The 16,529-nt window shown below is 37.8% G+C and overlaps 1 long non-coding RNA gene across 1 annotated transcript; it reads right to left on the bottom strand.

The window, feature by feature from the left end:
• Nucleotides 1-659: 659 nt before the first annotated feature.
• On the bottom strand, nucleotides 660-1,480 carry LOC126606767 (uncharacterized). The gene is made up of 2 exons (XR_007617361.1): nucleotides 1,275-1,480; nucleotides 660-1,055 (listed from the first exon to the last, which is right to left on the bottom strand). It is a non-coding gene; the product is annotated as an uncharacterized LOC126606767 (long non-coding RNA).
• Nucleotides 1,481-16,529: the final 15,049 nt, after the last annotated feature.

The following is a 16,529-nucleotide window of genomic DNA, read 5'->3' as shown; positions in this document are numbered from 1 at the left end:
TTTTTATAAATTGATAATTCGTTTTGAAATACTTTCAATTTCCAACTTTTATCTTTTATAAAAGCCGAGTTTAAAAACTCAAAAAGTAGATTTTACGTTTCAGTTTTTAATTTTCAGTTAAAAAAATAAAATAAAAACAAAATGGTATGAAACAAAACGATTCCTAAAGATGTCTACTTTATTGATCAAAATCTTTAATTCTTATATTCTATAATTTGTCTTGTCCATCACATTGTAAAGGGATTGTCCACTGCATCCCAAATTTCAAATATAAAATTACACATCAAAGTTCGTCACTACTTTTTCTAGAATCAAAGTCAATAAATCACAATATTTTAGATTGCTTGACATTTTTGTGCAATCATAAACTACTTTAATGATATGATTTTTTATATTTATTTTAGACATGTAAATCATGGAGGGTGTCCCATCCATTCTTTGATCGACAAACTGAAGAAACAAAGAGAACCACCTCAACCACTGCAAATAGACTAAACAACGAAAACAAACACACATGAAAGAAACAGAAAACAACTAAAACCAACTGCCCTCTGATTAATTTGTGCATAAACTGCATGTCTGATCGTATTCATTTGCTGCCTTCATGAATGAAATACGTCGTCGTTTCTTTTTAAAGAACCATATATCGTATCTGAATATGTTAAAGAAAGATTCATTCAGCTTTGAAGCCATTCAAAAAACTCCCAAATCACAAGAAAGGCATATTTCAATATTACATTTACTGGAAATGAAAAAAAAAAAAAAAACTGAGGAAAAACCTTTTTACATGTACACCAGTATCAAAATAAAGTATATATATGTGTGTGTGTGTATTTAAATAGTGTACATACTTCGCAGCAGGAAATCTCGCTCACTCATATATGCTATGACGAACATTGGAGCCTTCATATGAATTCATGGTTTTGATGGTGGCAAAGGCAAAGGTGTAGTACGTGTATGTGTATGGGCCTCCACTAGTATTGACCACAAGACATGCACATCCTCGTCGGGGCAGGATTTTACATCCTCATACAGAATGTAAATCCCTCTTCCTGCTACAAACAACCACAAAAAGATCCTAGATATTAGTAGTTGCAGTAGATTGTAGATGAGCGCGCGACACAGTTTCCAAAAGAAGAGGTTGATATTGTGCGGAAGGCTCGAAAGTGGTGGGAAATGCAGGTTGTATGCATGAACATGGAACTAGAATGCGTAATTGCGTGTGCAGAAGTATGGAGAAAATGTAAGGGTTGGAGAGAGTGATGAGAACTTACTGTTCTTCGGAGCGGAATGGAAGCGAAACCACATCTTCTTAAGAGGAGAGAGGATGGAGTGCAGCCACCCCATTTGGAGAAGAGGGTGTGGCGCTCATGTAGGTGAAACCAAATGAGAGAAGAAATAAACAGTAAGAGAAAGGAATGGAATGGAAGATGAAATGTAGGTATTGCTTAGAGAAAGGGTGAAGTTTTTAAAGTCACTGTTTTCTATGACAATGTGTTAACTTCCATTCCCTTTGCAGTGCAGGCCAATCATGTATCACACTTTGCTCTTGGTGCCATGTCTTTGTCACACACACACACACCCTTTTATATCTTATAGCACAAGGAGCCACCCCACCAATCACATTTGCTTTTCCATACACTTCTTAACGAAAAAAACGTTGTCTCTCTCTTGAATTGTGTTCCTTATGCCTCAAGCAACATTTTCTGATTTCTGCTTACTTCTTTTTGTTTTCACTTTCTAAACACTTTGTTTATTATTGTCTCGAAATTTTCATCTAATTTAATAAATTCAAAGGCTAGAACTAAATAGAGTTATGCAAAAAAGAAAATGAGTGTGCGGAAATTACTTCCCTTATTTCTTTTACCATTTTAGGTCACTTTTTGTGTTAACTAAATCCCCAAGCTTCTCATTAGAGTCTTGTACAAGGCCTGTGTCTTCAGTGCCTCCACCTGTCCCATACTCCAATTTGGTTGCCTTAGAAGTGTGTCTCAGACCATGGTTTCCTAGCTGACTCATCAACCCTTTGGTTCCACACCATTCTTAATTTGCATTTGATTAGTCCTAAGTCTCTAATTAGGAAGGTGACCTTCATGATTGAAAGCACATTCATCATATCATTGATAAGATAAAGAAAACATCTCCTCCTCTCGTATGTGAGAAATGGCCTTTTGTGCTGCCAGGTTTTTGAGGATTAACCCCTTTTACCATCTTAATCACATATGATTAGACAGTCTGTCCCAATCACAAAATTAAGACCATTTCTAATGGAGAGGGTTAAGGGGCCGAAAAATGAACAATACTTGGCTACTCAATTGTTGCCAATTTATAATTTCGCTTTTATAATCAGAACCGTTCATATTATAAATCACCCTATAAAGATTGTCTCTGCAAAAAATCAATTAAAACTAAGGTCATTTAGTCATACAACTGTATAAAAACAAATAAATTGAATTGGTTAAAGAATTACGAGCCGTCTATATATTTGCTAGAATTAATTGACTCAACGGCCTTAGTTTTAATTCAATTTTTTAGGAGATGATATTTACAATGTGATTCATAATATGAATGGTTTTGATCATATGCACAAAGCTTTGTGATTCAAACACTAAAAAATTTGAGTATTAGTTCCTACTCATCTTTAAGTATCCAAGTAGTATTCCCAAAATATGGCTTGAATAGGACTGGCCAACCTTAGCTTAAAGGGGCATCGGACCGGCCAAAGCATGGTTAAAGGAGCATCGGACTGGCCAACCTTGGCTTGATACCTAGCCCGTTTGCCGGGGCGTAGTCTTCGTGTGCTAGGATTAGGATATCTCCGAGGAGTGACTAGAGGAGGGCTGGAAGTGAATGAAAAAATCCTGAAAGGGGAACTTAAATTCTAGGGTGAAATTGCAGCCTCCGAAGCTAACCTATGATCTATCAATCAATCCCAATACAACACAATCCCCAGATTCTGTGCGTAGATGCTAAAATTAGAGATCACATTCAAATTTATGATTTTGCAATACAAACAAACTAAATTCCAAGTATTTGAATTTGGGTTTTCACTTATTTTCCAGGATTTCCCCAGCAAACAAACAAAATTCAAAGCAAATGAGCATCGTAGATCCAAATCAGAGTGAAACAGCAATCAAAGGAGAACAGAATTGCAGTACAAAGATAAAATTAGAGATCTCATAAATAAGATATTGATTTCCGAATAACTTTATTTTAATATGCTAGTTTAATCAAATTAATCAAGTCACTTAATACTACGATCTAATAGTATTTCTCTTTAGTTATAAGTTAGAGGTCTTAAGTTTGATTCTCGTCAAAGACAAGTTTAAACCATATTATTGCTAGCTCATTGCGATGTTAAACCTAACCCATTCTTTTTAGTGTAGATAATATCGTTTGTTAAAAAAAATGTAAATTAATCAATAAATTTAAGAAATAAACTTTGTAATAATAGATTATTGAAGGGCAATGTTTAGTCCATCCGACCGGAGATGAATATGAATATGAGTTGACATCATTTATTGTAGAGTTATAATATGAACAAGTCTATATTATTATTTTTTTTTAATAAATGATATTATCTATAGTAAAGAGTGGAGGATTGGGCTAAGCCTCAATGGGCTAGTAATAATGTGATTCAAATTTGTCTTTCGAGAATCGAACCTAAGACTTCTCACTTATAAGTGAAGAGAAGTACCAATAGACAGTAGTACTAAGTAGTTGAACGGGGCCATAGTTTGCTCCTTAGATTTGGAGATGGTCTAACAAGTCCAAAACAATTCCCCAACTGCTTCATTGGGTTTTTTTATATAATCGGAGTTTGGGTCTCAAGCGGGTAATCACTAAACTGGGTCCTATGATTAGGGGTGGATTTTTTTGCCAAATTGCCATGCCAACCGAATTGCCAACTGTGCCATACCGATTTTGTGCCAAATTTTTTGTACCAATTGGTAATAGTACGATATTGTACCGTACTGAAATTTCTTGGTACGGTATTGGTAATGGATACCATTATCACGGTATTACCGTACCATACCGAAAATACAATATAATATATAATTTATAAATTATATAATAGATAATTATATAACACATATTTATAATATTCCAATAATTTGAAAATAAAACCCTACTTATATTAGCATTGTTGTAGGAAAAAAAAATATTAGCATTGTTGTTGGTGACTTTGATCTCTTGAAATTGTGGAAATCAACCACAAAAGAGTTCCTAATTCTTTCACGAATAGCCAAAATATCTTTGTAACCCCTACTTCTACTGTTGCTAATGAAAATGCATTTAGCCTAGGGATGAGGGTTGTGGGCCCTTTTAGGGTATCCTTGACTCCTAAAATAATGGAGCCACTAGTGCGTACTAGTGGTTGGCTTAGGACAGATGAAGTAAACTTCTACAAGGAACCAACGGAAGATATTCTTCAATTTTACAAGGAAATGGAAGAAGAGAAAACAAGAAAGATATGCTTTAATTGTTTTTAGTAAATTTGTTATTAAATGGTTTTCAACTTTAATTCTTCTTGCTACTAATTAATATGTTTTCTTTGTTTGTAATGTAGGCTTGACACAAACTCAATCTTCTACAAGTTCAATACCTCCTCCAAAAGCTTCGACATCTCAAGCTTGAATAACTGATCAATGAATTCTCCTTTTTGAAGTTTACTTCCAATTTTTATTTGGTTTGAAACTTTAATTTCTATTTAGATTGTTAACTTCTATTTGTTTTGGTTCATAACTTCTATTTGGATTGTAAGCTTAATTTTCATGATGAATCTTGATGCATCATTTAAATTATTATATGTGTGAATTGTGAATGAAGAATAATAGATGAATTTAATCTATAATGTATGAGATAAAGGTACAAAAAAAAGTTTTGCCCTTGAATTGGGTTAAAAAAACAAAAACATATTTTGTCCCAAAACAAAATGGAAAATACCATTGCCATACCATGCGAACCAAACTTTTGGCAATACCGAACTTCAGTATACCGAAAGTTTGGTACGGTAATGGTAATAGATTTTACCAAACCGAAAGTTTGGTACAGTAATTGGTACAAGGGTTTTGGTACGGTAATCATACCGAACCCACCCCTACCTATAATAAGGGTTACAGAAAGCGCAATACTCCTTAATGCATACTTACCGCCAACCTTACAGTTTCCATTTAACTTGCAGGTAACTTTTTGTGCTTGTTAAAATCTTAGTTGAACACTTTGAGGGGGAGACTAAATTTACATTTAAATTTGGAAAATAAATGATGTGTCATTAATAAGAAATAAGTATGTTAATCAACATTTAAATAATATTTTGACAAAATAAAATAAAAAACTTAAATAATATTCAATCATTAACTTTCATGTCATTTAGTTTACAAAACCCTAGGAAAGGCCCTATACTCAGAACGTTGGTTCCTCTATATACTAATAATCTCTTTATATTAATACAAGGGTTTTTATCATAAATGATCCTTGAAATTGACCTACCCTATCAAGATAGTCTCTGAAATTGAAAATCGATCAATGTAGTCCTTGAAATTTACCACCAAACATCAATGTCGTCCTTACCGTTTAATTCTGTTAATTTTTCTGTTAGTGTTGATGGAAATTGTTTATTAACAGGATCGGAAACGGATGTCGTTGGACTATCGATCACAATATGGTGTGAAGGATATGAACATAGTGAATATAGAATTGAATGTCTTTTCTGACAGAAGGGGATTTACAAATATATAGATATGCAAGTAACCTTTATGGAGAAGTTGTGTTCTTCAGGAGAAGTTATAACTTCTCAAGTTGGAATATAACTGTTCATATCCTTTAATTAATTATATTATTTTCTTTCTTTATTAATTAACTTATTTCACTACAATCATATGTATATTAGTACACCAATGTTATGGTATACCTTCACATATGATTACACATATTGTGAAAACCATGTTATCATAATCATATTCCAACATCTCCCACTTGATTATGATGACATAAATGGTTTCCTATTTTGATTTGTTTCTCAAGAGTATTACTCATAAACAAATTGAATGTAACATCAGATATGTGGCTTCTTTACCTGGTGTGCACCATTCCACTTAATCTGATAACATTTTACTCTTTAGTAAAATGGCATCATATCCAAGTAACTAGGAAAAACAATCCATACCCGGTTACAAATGATGACTTAGCCCCGCACTATACGCCACAGTGTTATATAAATTATTTCTTGAAGCTTATTACAGATTTTACTTTCAAGACGATTTATTATAACCTTGTTACCTCGCTAGTGCCCTCTATCTTTAACTGACCAAGTACTAAAGAACTAGATAGAGTCGCATCTACTTGTCCATGTTTTAGGCGTCCCTAAAACCATATAACGATGCTCGTCGCACGTCTCACACTACAACACATCTAGATGTTTTGCAAACCCATTGTAGTCACATGCTCTCTGAATTTTTTCAGAGACAATCCCTTGGTCATCGGATCGGCCACCATCTCTTCGGAGGGTATGTAGTCGACCTCTACCTCTCATTTCTCCACTATATCTTATACATAGTGATATTTAACATCAATGTGTTTTCCTTTGGAACTATTTGCTCCACTCTTTATCAGAAAAATGGCGGACTTATTATCACAAAACACATTGACGTGCTCCTTAGGTATACCTATATTTAAATTATCGATAAATCGTTTAGCCCATACTGCAGTACTAACTGCTGTGCTACAAGATATATATTCTGCTTCCATGGTTGACTTTGCAACACAACCTTGTTTCTTACTTAACCAAGAAACAACCGTTCCACCAAACAAGACAATGTTACCACTTGTTGACTTTCTATCATCCAAGTCGCATGTGAAATCTGCATCGCAATAACAAACTAAATCCAGATCATTTAATCCGAAACAAAGTTTCATACCTTGGGTGCCTTTTAGATATCTAATAATTCTCTTTACTGCCATCCAATGTTGCTTTCCAGGGTTGGATTGATATCTACTTACCAATCCAACTGCATGACATATGTCAGGTCTTGTGCTGGTCATAGCATACATCAAACTTCCAACTGCTTGGGCATACAGAACATTTTGCATATCAATGATGTCTTGCTTCTGTACCGGACACATATTTTTGGTAAGCATCATTCCTTTACAAACAGGTGTACAAACTAGCTTGCAATCTTGCATATTAAATCTTTTAAATATTTTATCCAGATAATTTTGTTGATCCAAATAGAGTGTTTTGGCATCTCTATCCCTAGTAATTTTAATTCCTAGAACATAAGATGCTTCTCCCATATCTTTCATTTCAAATTTGGATCCCAAATATGACTTAGTCTTTTCAATCATATCTATAGAGTTACCTGCAAGTAAGATGTCATCTACATATAGTGACAACATACAGAAATTATCATGGCACTTCCAAGAGTAAACACAATGATCCAACGGATTTATTTTGTAACCCATTTCCATAATGGCTTGGTGGAACTTTAAATACCATTGTCTTGTGATAGGAGCATATTTATGCGACTGAGTTAGCTTGTTCTCATGCATTTATGTTGTTATTTCTCAGTTAATTATGTATTTTAAGCTATTTTTGTGTGTTTGTAGGTCTATAGGCCTTATAAAGCAATAAGATGCATTTTGGAGCAGTTTTGGGCTTGGAATGAATAGCACATGCATGGAGTAAGGTGGATGGACGAAATTGAAGACTAAAGAGGCTAGGAATGTGTTAAAGAGAAAGAAGAATTAATGTAAAAATGACAAAGAGCTCTGCCACAAAAGGGTGTCACTCCACCATTCACCTTTCCATCATTGCCGTGCACCACCATTGCATTCCCTTTGGATTCCTATGCCGTGCATCATCATCCATGTTCCCTCCATTGACTCATTTGTTGCATCATTCCACTTCCTTTCCTTTGTCTACCATGTGCACAATATCCTTTCACCTCATTGCACTAATTGATTCACCACTTACTCACATTTCCACCCATGCCATGCATAATCACCATTGTCCCCTCCATCATTTCAGATTTCATGCATCATTACATTGCATCATTGCACTCAATTGCTACACCACTCCATGTTCCCCTCCATTGCTATGCACTCCATGTTCCCCTCAATTGCTACACCACTCCATGTTCCCCTCCATTACTTGGTTAGACCATTCACTCTCATTTCAACACAACCTTCATCCAAACACATCCATTCATCTTCACATCCATTCCTCCATACAAACAAACCTTTAAACACTCACCAACACCTTGTGTCGTAGCAAAGGAAAGGAAGGAAAGTGCTTGGACGTGCTTACTATCCAACTTGGATCGTTGGAGCGTTTAGGTGTTTTCTTTCTTTTGTTTCTAATGTTTAAATTCATTTCCTTTCATTTTGTTGTAAATATGAGTGGCTAAACCCTTCTTGGCTAGGGGTGATTTCAAAGCCATGATTATGTGTGCAATATAATTTGATAAATTCCAGTTATGAACTCTTGAATCGTGAATGCAATTGGCTTAACTATTTGATTGATAATTTATTTGTATTTGTTAATTAAGGGTTGACACTTAATTGGCATGCATAAATCCGTTGCTAGAATATAAGGAAGTTTCGGATAAACGTTACAAACTTATATTCACATGTAGTCAAGGTCGCTTATAAACGATCGCGTTAAGTTCAATTCCTAGCATGAGTGACATGATGTCATAGTTGCAAGTGCTTTGTCAATGCTTATGATTTTCATTAAACGTAATGCTCTTTGATTGTATCTCTATTATGATGTCATGTAGGGAACTTTAGAAGAATGTTTTGGGTTTTCAAATGATGTCATCCAATCCAATAAAACAAGGAAAATCTTAGAGTTAACTAGTGATGTCACGGTTAATTTAGAGCATTGTCGTTCATAATTCAATGAAGTAGTAACTGGAAATCGAGTTGTTTGCATACATATCATGTGTGGAGAAAAAGCCTCTAGCTATCCCATCCATCATCTTATTTGTCAAATTTGTTTTACAATCTGTCTAGTTTTTCATACTTGTTTGTTTGTTTCAACTTCGTCCAAAACTCAATCCCACTTTACTTTAGTGTGTCTAATTAGTTAGAATCTATTTTAATTTGTGTTTTAAAATGTTTTGATTCAAGTAAAAGTCAATTTTCGTCCAAAGTCATTCCTAGTGTCTAGTTTAAGTTTGTTTAGTTGTTTTAAACTGTTTTGAGTATTTTTAAAGTTTGCTTTGAGTCTTGTGAGTCTTGTTAAGTATTTTTAAGTTTAGTTTTATGTTTTTGAGTCAGTTTAGAGGTTATTAGCAAGCCATCCTAATCCCCAGTCCAGAACGATCCCTACTTATACTTATACTACAATTGTCAAAAGAGGGTTAAATTTGTGTGTTAAGTTAATTTTCGCATCAAGTTTTTGGCGCCGTTGCTGTGGATTAGCAACTTTGCTAATCCCTTATTATTTCTTTTTGTTTATTTTCATGTATTTTTGTTCCTAGTTGCTGATTTTACTTGTTTTCTTGTTTTAGGTGGTTTAGACTCGAAGTTCTCAACCTGTTCATAAGCACATCTTTAAATTTGATGACGATTTTGAACGAACTTTGAGACGAGCAAGGAATCAACAAGATCCCCAACCATCTCAACCTGCACTAGATCTTGAAGAAGACAAAGTAGAAGAGCAAGAGGAGGCCACGGCAAGGACTTTTGAAGAAGTCCAAGATATGGCAGTAGACAATCGAACAATCAAGGAGCTTTCCGCTTCGGAATTGGACAATGCTCTGCCTTTATGCATTCAATATCCAAGGGCGGCCCAAAACAAGACCGACGAGTTCAAATTAAAGTCCAGTTTATTACATCATATTCCTAAGTTCCATTGTCCATGGAAGATCCTAATAAACATTTGAAGGAGTTCAAGGTTGTTTGTTCGAGCATGACCCCTGTGAATGTTGATGGGAGCATTATGAAAATGAAGGCTTTTCCCTTTTCTCTCTTGGAAAAGGCTAAAGATTGGTTGTATGAGCTAGCCCCCGGAACTGTCACATCATGGGAAAGTATGAAACGGGCATTTTTGGAGAAGTTTTTCCCAACTTCTCGAGTCATTCTACTACGCAAAAGGATTAGTGGCATTCAGCAAAACCAAGGTGAATCATTTCCCACTTACTATGAGCGTTTTAAAACCCTTATTGCTTCATGTCTGCAGCACCAGATGAAGGATGAGTTTCTTCTTCAATATTTCTATGAAGAGCTTCTACCAATTGAATGTCAAATGTTAGACGCCTCAGCGGGAGGAGCTTTGGTGGACAAAACACCCATGGTTGCCAAGACCTTAATTGCTAATCGAGCATTGAATGCTCAACAATATGAAGGCGTTGGTCAAAGAGACAACCCACGACAGCAACAAGTTAATGAGGTAAGTGCTATTTCCGAACTTCAAAATCAAATGGCTAATCTTACTACTCTTCTTTCACAGGTGGTTGAAAAATCAAAATAACAAAGTGTAGCTGCTTGTGGCGTGTGCTCAATGAATAGACATCTCACGGATAAGTGCCCTTAATTGATCGAGAACGGAGGGTGGGAATCTGCCAATACTGTGGGTTTTGGGAGTCAAAACCAACCAAGGAATGATCTGTTCTTGAATACATACAATCTAGGTTGGAGAGATCATCCAAATTTCAAATTGAGGGAGCCCCAACAAACCCAACAACAAAGTGCATTCAGACAACAACCTCCGAGATTCTATTAAAGGCCGTATGCACCCTCACAACCCCAAACACAACCTGCCCAAAATAACTCAGGTTCGTCTTTTGATAATGCTCAAGTTATTCAGTTACTAACTACGTTGGTGAAGGGTCAGGAAAATCAAGCCAAATATATGCACAATTACGCCAAGGAAGTGCAAAATCAAGCTCAAGAGGTGACTGAATTGAAGAGACAGATGAGACAAATGGCTGAGTTCATGGGGTAATTTAGTAGAGAGCCAGGTATGTTACCTAGTTCGACGAATGTGAATCCAAAGGGAGGCTTCGAATCTGCCAAAGCTATCACTTTGCGAAGTGGACAAGAAGTTGGATCTGATCCCAGCCCATCTAAATCCAATCAAAAGGAGGATGAAAAGATGCAATCTGAGGAGAAAGAACAAGGCATGCCCTCGGCAAGGATTGAGCAATCGTTGCCGCAGCCACCTACACACCCTAATTCGACCACCAAAGGTAAGTTGGGTTCAAATTCCATGACTTCTAATTCCATTCCAACCAATGCACCATTTCTTCACAGGTTTATGCAATCAAAGAAGGATGAGAGTGACAAAGACATCCTTGACACATTTAGAAAGGTGCAAGTCAACATTCCACTTCTATATGCAATTAAACAAGTCTCCAAGTATGCTAAGTTCCTGAAGGAGCTGTGCACTACAAGGAAGATGGCTTCAAACAAAGAGGTGATAAGGGTAAGTGAGAATGTCTCAGCTGTGTTGCAACGAAAACTACCTCCTAAGTGCAAAGATCCAGGCAGTTTTACAATTCCTTGTGTTATAGGAAATACTCGCTTTGAATCTGCCATGTTAGATCTAGGTGCATCAATAAATGTCTTGCCTTATTCAATATATGCATCTATGAACTTGGGAGAATTAAAAAAATGATGGAGTGATCATTCAACTGGCCGATAGATCTAATGCGTATCCAAAAGGTGTTTTGGAGGATGTTTTAGTGTAGGTGAATCACCTAGTCTTTCCGGCAGACTTCTACGTGCTTGAAATGGAAGACTTGAACCATTCCTCTCAATTACCAATATTACTTGGCCGACCATTCATGAAGACTGCCCGTACAAAGATAGATGTATTCAAGGGAACATTGACCATGAAATTTGATAGGGAAGTTATTGATTTCAATATTTCTGATGCTATGAGATATCTTCATGATGGTCACTCTTGTTTCTCTATTGATGTGATTGACTCTTGGGCGCAGGAATTCCTTGATGATTTGAATGAGGGTGCATTTGAAAAGACTCTGACGTAAAACATTGGACTAAAAAACGAAAGGTTAACACTTAGGCATGCACACGGCAACAACAAGGAACATCTTGCCGTGCCTATTCAAGAAGAATTGGTGGAGATGGTTGCTGCCCTAGAGTCAAATCCAAGGCATATTGGTAAGTCACCTAACCTAATTTCAATTCCCATTTCGACTAACAAGTTTCTTCCTTCTGTAATCCAGCCCCCTTCCCTAGAGCTTAAACCATTGTCTAGCTATTTGAAATATGTGTTTTTTGGAGAGCAAGAGACGTTGCCCGTCATCATCTCTTCTTCACTCATTGCATAAGAGGAGGACAAGTTGGTGAGGGTGCTTCAGGAATACAGAACTGCCATTGGGTGGACATTGGCCGATATCAAGGGAATTAGCCTTACCACTTGTATGCATCAAATACTCTTGGAAGAAAGAGCCAAACCATCTAGAGAAGCACAACGCCGGCTCAATCCACCCATGATGGATGTTGTGAATAAGGAAATCATCAAGCTACTAGATTGTGGAGTGATTTACCCAATTTCTGATAGCCATTGGGTCTCGCTGGTCCAAGTTGTTCCTAGGAAGTCTGGAGTCACTGTGGTAAAAAATGAAGATAATGAGCTTGTGCCCACCCCAATTTCTAATAGCCATTGGGTCTCGCTGGTCCAAGTTGTTCCTAGGAAGTCTGGAGTCACTGTGGTAAAAAATGAAGATAATGAGCTTGTGCCCACCCGAATCCAAACCGGATGGAGAGTTTGTATTGACTATCGGAAGCTCAACGCTACGACAAGAAAAGATCATTTCCCGCTGCCCTTTATTGATCAAATGCTGGAAAGGTTAGCCAGTCATTCATTTTATTGTTTTCTTGATGGCTATTCGGGTTATAATCAGATTGTGATAGCTCCTGATGACTAAGAAAAGACTACCTTCACATGTCCCTTTGGTACCTTTGCTTATCGACGCATGCCATTTGGGCTATGCAACGCACCAGCCACATTCCAAAGGTGTATGGTAAGTATTTTCTTAGAATTTGTGGAAAAGATCATTGAAGTGTTTATGGATGACTTTAGTGTCTTTGGTGACTCATTTGATGCATGCTTGGATAATTTTACTCTGATCTTACAACGATGCATCGAAACTAATCTTGTCTTGAATTGGGAAAAGTGTCATTTTATGGTAAAACAAGTTATAGTTTTGGGGCATATCATATCAGAAAAAGGGATTGAGGTTGATAAATCTAAAATAGATCTTGTACGTCACTTACCCTCTCCCACTTCGGTGAGAGAGGTTCGTTCTTTTCTTGGCCATGCAGGATTTTATAGGAGATTCATCAAGGATTTCTCAAAAATCGCCCAACCCCTTTGTCGTTTACTCCAAAAGGAAGTAGCCTTCGAGTTCAACAAGGAGTGTGTGACCGCTTTCAAAACCATCAAGGACATGTTGACGTTGGCCCCCATCATCATGCCACCAGATTGGAGCCTTCCATTTGAGCTAATGTGTGATGCATCTGATTATGCCATTGGTGCTGTTTTAGGCCAAAGGAGGAACAAACAGCCCCACGTCATCCACTACGCTTCCCGGACACTAAATGATGCTCAATTGAATTATTCTACCACTGAGAAAGAACTTCTTGCAGTTGTATTTGCTTTAGATAAATTTCGTTCATACTTAGCACTAAAGTGATTGTATATTCTGACCATGCAGCGTTGAAGTACCTCCTCACCAAGAAGGAGGCCAAACCAAGGCTGATTCGTTGGATGCTCCTACTTCGAGAGTTCAACATTGAAATAAGAGACAAAAAGGGAGTGAAAACATGGTGGCTGACCACCTCAGCCGTTTGGTGCATGAGGAGGACTCCTTACCCATTTTAGAGACCTTCCCTAACGAGCAATTGTTGTCCCTAGAGGTAAGTGAGCCCTGGTATGCTGATTTGGTCAATTATTTGGTCACAAAACAAGTTCCTAGCACTCTAGATAAATACAAGCGTGATAAACTCAGAAATGATGCACGATTTTATGTGCGGGATGATCCATATTTATGGAAGTATTGTCCTGACCAGATTATTCGTAGATGTGTGCACAATTCGGAGTTTAATTCAATTCTTGCATTTTGCCATAGTTATGCATGTGGGGGTCATTTTAGCACCCAAAGGACATCCCTTAAGGTTATAGAGAGTGGTTTCTATTGGCCTACATTGTTTAAGGATGCTAGAACATTTTGTATAACTTGTGATAGATGCCAAAGAACAGGTACAATCGGTGCCAAAGACCAAATGCCGCAAACCCCCATCTTTAATGTGGAGATCTTTGATGTATGGGGTATGGTTTTCATGGCACCCTTTCCGCCCTCATATGGTTTTACTTATATTTTGCTAGCCGTTGATTATGTGTCGAAATGGGTGGAAGCCAAAGCCACCCATAATAACGATTCTAGAGTGGTGGCAGATTTTATCAAGGCTAACATCTTTTCCAGATTTGGCATGCCGAGGGTGTTCATAAGCGATGGAGGCTCCCACTTTTGCAATCGCACTATTGAGGCGTTGTTTAAAAAGTACAATGTGAAGCATCGGGTTTCCACGCCATACCACCCTCAAACAAGTGGCCAAGCCGAAGTCTCGAATAGAGAAATCAAGCAAATCTTGGAGAAGACTGTTGGGCCAAACCAGAAGGATTGGAGCTTGCGTTTAGATGATGCACTGTGGGCATATTGCACTGCCTACAAAACACCTCTAGGGATGTCTCCATTTCGACTAATCTACGGCAAGCCGTGTCACCTACCTGTGGAACTGGAGCACAAAGCGCACTGGGCTGTGAAAACATTCAATTTGGACTCAGGTGCTGCTGGAATGAATAGGAAGCTCCAACTGAATAAACTTGAGGAGATACGGAACAAAGCCTATGAGAATGCACGAATTTACAAGGAGAAAACAAAGGCGTTTCATGACAAAATGATTCGGAGAAAAACATTCTCAATTGGACAGAAAGTGCTACTATTTAATTCCCGTCTACGATTGTTCCCTGGTAAGTTACGGTCTAAGTGGATTGGGCCATTTGTTGTCACTAATGTTTTTCCCCATGGTGCAATCCAAGTTAAAAGCTTAAGGAACGGCGACGAATTCAAAGTGAACGGGCATCGCCTAAAGTTATACTATGAGAGTGATGTGGGGCAGATTGTGGAAAAATCCCACTCAGTGTCGTGGGCCCTATCCAAGCTTAGAAGGAAGTGTCTTCCGGCTCCAAGACGTTAAAGCAAGCGCTTCTTGGGAGGCAACCCATGTTTTGCGTTCCTAAAAACCTTCCATTTTCTGCAATTTTATTTTGCCATGATTGTCATTTTTATTTGTTGCTTGTTTAATTGTTTTTGTTGTGGGTTTATTTTTGAAACATTGACAGATATGCAAGGTATTTTACATTAAAATTCGTTGAAAATGAACAGGAGGCAGAAAAATACAAGAGGGAGCCTTCACAAAGGCTGCTTAGGAGAAGTTTCAGTAGTCGGCGGAGCCACAGAAGGAGGAGGTATCGGAGGTTGATCATTTGGAGCTTCACTACGCGGTACAGCCCTAGAAGACGAAGGCAAATGCTGTTGGAACAAACCCACAAACCTCTGATGATCAAGTAAAATCTGACCATTAGATTCCTGCATCTGGTCAATCTTCATCTTCATGTTTGTAGCATAGTTATGTGCAAGCTTGTGCAACTGTTTATTCTCATGCTTGAGCCCTCTAATCTCCTGTTTGAGACTCATCACTTCAGCCGCCAATGATTCAACTTGACGGGTTTGAGCATATAGACGTTGGGCCATATTAGACACAGAACCCGCACACTGTACACTGAGAGCCAGAGAATCCTTAACAGCCAACTCATCAGACCGTTTGGAAAGTAGTATGTTATCTTTGGGAGTCACAAGGTTCCGAGCCATCACCGCAGCGGTCATATCATTCTTCATCACCGAATCCCCAACGGTAAGAGGACCAGTAGGGGATATGAAGGATGGGCGCCATATGTTGTCTGGTGAAGGCATGGATGCCTCTTCACCAAGGTTCAAGTCAAAACGACGGTCGAAAGGGCTAGACATTTTCAAAGGTGTTGAAGAAAAAAGAGGTTGGACAAATCGAGATCTTAGAAGTGCAATGAAGGGAGTTTCTATGGCCAGAAATTCAAGTGTGCTTAGAAAAAAACTGCTTATCCTCTATAAAAATCAGCACTTGACGGGATTTCAGAGATTGAAGAGGCGAGCTCAGAAATCGAAGAGGCCAATTCAAAAATCGAAGAGGCGCTAGCTTTCTCAAAAGCTGGGCTTGCTTAGAAACCACGGGCCATCATCTATTCCAGATTTGTCCGCACTTGTCACATGCAACCTCTGCACTTGATGGAGCTCAGAAATCGGAGAGGTATTTGCTTTTCCAGACGTGTCAGCATCTGTCATATGCACACTCAGCTTGCGAAAATCACGGGCAATTTATCGAAGCGCCGATTTCAAATATCGAAGAGGCATTTGCTTTTCCAGACGTGTCAGCATTTGTCACATGCACACTCAGCC

Source organism: Malus sylvestris, chromosome 16 (assembly GCF_916048215.2).
Source record: "Malus sylvestris chromosome 16, drMalSylv7.2, whole genome shotgun sequence".
NCBI lineage: Eukaryota > Viridiplantae > Streptophyta > Magnoliopsida > Rosales > Rosaceae > Malus > Malus sylvestris.
This window is presented reverse-complemented; position numbering and strand designations above follow the sequence as displayed.